This window comes from Acartia tonsa, chromosome 2, assembly GCF_053477335.1.
Source record: "Acartia tonsa isolate MP-2025a chromosome 2, ASM5347733v1, whole genome shotgun sequence".
NCBI classification, from domain to species: domain Eukaryota; kingdom Metazoa; phylum Arthropoda; class Copepoda; order Calanoida; family Acartiidae; genus Acartia; species Acartia tonsa.
In genome coordinates, this window is record NC_137261.1 from 42341939 (window position 1) to 42345939 (window position 4001).

The following is a 4001-nucleotide window of genomic DNA, read 5'->3' on the forward strand; positions in this document are numbered from 1 at the left end:
AATTCTTATAAATAAACATAACATATTATATAATAATACTGGTGGTTGCGCCCATACCATCTGGGAGAAGGCAAAATAAAATACAACAACGACTTAAATTTTAAAAAAGTAGCACAAAACCACCTTAGGACCTCTTTATGGCTTTTTGAAATAGAGAACTTATTCGTTGCAATGGTTAGCGAGATCTTAATCGACCAACATAAAATCCTTGCTACTGTATATAACAGGATTAATCTAATATGTTAAGAACTAGATATTACATAATTTTTTTTCATTGGCCTAGGCTAAAATACAAAAACTGGTTTTTATTAATATATTGATTTATTAACATGGATTTTTAGTTAATCTATCTGCTCATTTATTTTTTGCCTATTGACCTATTCCTGTACATCTGTTTTTCTCAAACTAAATGTAAAGTAAAGATTTAAGGCCATAAGTTAAAGTTTTAGAGTTTACCTAGAAAATAAATTTAATGTTGGTTTGACTTAAGAAAAACATTTGACAATTATGTATCAAAAGTGTATAAATGGTCTATTATCTTGTTGTAAGAGTAGTGTATAGAACATAGTGTATACATGGTCTATTATCTTGTTGTAAGAGTAGTGTATAGTACTAATTGTAGTGTATAGTATAAAGTGTATACATGGTCTATTATCTTGTTCTAAGAGAGGTGTATAATACAAAGTGTATACATGGTCTATTATCTTGTTCTAAGAGTAGTGTATAGTACAAAGTGTATACATGGTCTATTATCTTGTTGTAAGTGTAGTGTATAGTACAAAGTGTATACATGGTCTATTAACTTGTTGTAAGAGTAGTGTATAGTACATAGTGTATACATGGTCTATTATCTTGTTGTAAGAGTAGTGTATAGTACAAAGTGTATACATGGTCTATTATCTTGTTGTAAGAGTAGTGTATAGAAAGAAGTGTATACATGGTCTATTATCTTGTTGTAAGAGTAGTGTACAGAAATAAGTGTATACATGGTCTATAATCTTATTGTAAGAGTAGTGTATGGTGCAAAGTGAGGCCCTGGGGACCAACTGGCCTAAAAGTGTATTTAACATCTCTTTTTTTCACGCTAGATTTTTGTTTTTGTGTCTATCTTTTAACTTAAAAATAATATCTTTTTTTTACAATTTAAGTTCATATTTATGTATTCTCTCAAATTCATGATGATATGATTAATAAAAGAAAATTCTGTATATATATATATATAGATTTAAATGTGTTAAATCCATAAAATTTTCCTGGTATAATTTTTTGTATATGGCATTTAACTTTAAGAAATCTTTATAATAAAGCAATAGGATCTTTGTCTGTCTTGTGTAGCGAAGGATCTTGCTAACCACTGAACCAATATGGTTTTTCTTTACAGGATAGCGTCTCATAACTCCCCCCCCCCTCAACAAATTTCTTTTTAAAACTAAAATTAAAAATGAGGGGTTTACCCTTCGTTTTCCTATCCCTATATCCCTGTTTGAAGCCTATTTGAAAATGGCATAAAAATGTGTGAAATAGATGTAAAGATAATCACCTCATCTGAACAAGATTTAAAATTGACATTTAAAAGATGGGCTGGAAGAATTATGGCTTTCACGGAAAAATAATCATTTTTACCTAAATGCGCTGACAAAACAACAAAAATAATAAAATATTCACCAGTGGCTGTAGAGGCTCTGTTTCTGAGAGGGATGATTGGGAAGAAATATAGCTTAAAACCATCCTAGGACTCGGATTTTGAAGCCTTTAAACATCATATGTGAAGCATCTCTAAAATTAATAACTTTTCAGTTCAGAAGTTATCAAGATCGTAAGGGACATTCGAAAAATATTAATTCTTTATATGTAATGATAAGGGAGTATTTTTATGAATTTTTAATCTAGAATAAATCTAATTAATTGAATAAAGCCACTGAATAAAAACTTACAGACAAGGGTCAGTAAATTAATTGTCCGATTGTCTGCATGAATTTAAAAAAAAACAGTCCTTCATTACGGCTTTGGACAGTTAACAATCATTATGCACGTGAAGGGCTATCTTAAAAATGATCTGTAAAAAGATTCACTGTTTTTTAGTAACGCTTATTTGAGAAAACCTATTTGAAGATTTGGTAAAACATATAATGTTGTTTATACATTGAATATTAGGATATATTACAACCGAAGATTTAATTTTATGGATAGTTGATGGATAATTAAATAAAGACTTATAGAAATATTTTTCTTTCTTTCATTTTGTAAATTTTCTAATTCATCTGATTTTAGGAATAATGATTCCTGGGACAACAAAGGACAAATTATAATCTCTTTAATCAAATCATTAGATATGTCCTTTTTCTGCATCCTGTATTTACCAATATTGCAACAAATTTGTGTACAATTTTGTTTAGACTTACAAACTAATGTTCTGCCATTCCTTCTAGTTTTAGAGGTTCGCTTTTATGAATTTTATCATCCTTTTTGTTTGAATATAGGTAAAATAGAAAAGTAACTTAATTTATTTTTAAGTGGCTACCCAGTATCCAATGAACAAATAAAAATTACCCCTTCCCTTTTGAATCTATTTCAAAATAAAGAGTTTCGCCGTCTATTAGAAAACCCTGGTGTCAAAAACCCCATTATTTTCAGTACAGATTGAAGTTATATAAAAATTGCTTCATGAAATGACTAAAGTTTTACAATTATAATTAACACTGCAAAAAAGTGTAATTTTACCGTCTAACCTTCAACAAGAATGAAAACGTGAAATAGTAGCAAACCTTTAAAATGGGTAAAAAATAGCAGTCTTGATATGGAATTGTGGTGTTGCCATTTTTACAACTGACAGAAATTTGTCAAAATTGTTTGTGTGGATGTATATTAGACAGTAGTTTGCTAGATTTTGCACGTATACTGCCAAATATACATCTAAAATTGGCTTTTACACATCAAAAATGTTTATATCTACATTGGAAAATTTACTTAATCTTATAATTTAGAACAAAATAAAACTATAGAAAGCCAAATTAGCCATTTTGGAATCAAAACAATATCATGATCTGGTGGTAAGTATTTGTGGTATATAACTCATCATAAGATGTCAAACCAGATTTTCTCACCAAAAAATTATGGAATTGTTCATTTCCATCAATCAATGCTCTAATTAGTAGGGCAAAGGAAGATTTAAATCTTTACATCGTTAACTAGTGACATAATTATTGTTAACCCTTTTTTTTTGGGGGGGGGGGGGGTGTATCCATAATCCCCTAAAATTGAAATTGGGAATAAATGTCTTTAACCCCCCCCCTCACCCCTCCTAGTAAAACCATTTACACGTCACTGGGTTTACCAAACACCTGTTAAATGGCGCACTAGACCCCAAAAAATTAACTTATTAAACCAAATAGCTATTTCAATTTTTTATGGACAATTTTTATCAGCAAGTCAAATCTAAAATAAACTTTTTTCCAGTATGGCTTCAAAACCGATTAATATCCGCTGGATAGAACCGATTCTCAGCCATACTGAAAAATAACGTATTACAGACAATTTTCCACGAGTATTAGAATAAAAAAATTTTTCGGCCCCTCGCGACTAACAAAACTGATTTTAATCTTACAATTTTTCATTTTAATTTCCATGGAAAGCTGTATATATTAAATAATAACTAGTATCAGAAATCTAAGGGTTGGATGTGAATGAAGTTTTATTTATTATCGATAGTCATACAATACTTCTGATATACCCCTGAATTTTGACACAATAAAATATGTAACATATTTTTATAACTAGAAGAATCGAAAAGCATTAACAGTAGATTTTGTAATGTCAAAGAAAATAAATATATTCAATTTTCAACTTTTTAAAGCTTCTATCTTTCAATTTTGAAACTCAATTTACCAAACTGGAAACTTTCAAAATTACATATTCTAAATCTTATTTTACCCAAGCAACACATAATTAAATCACAAAAAGCCTCTTCGTATTTGCTTAAGAATAAAAAAGATAATGTGTTT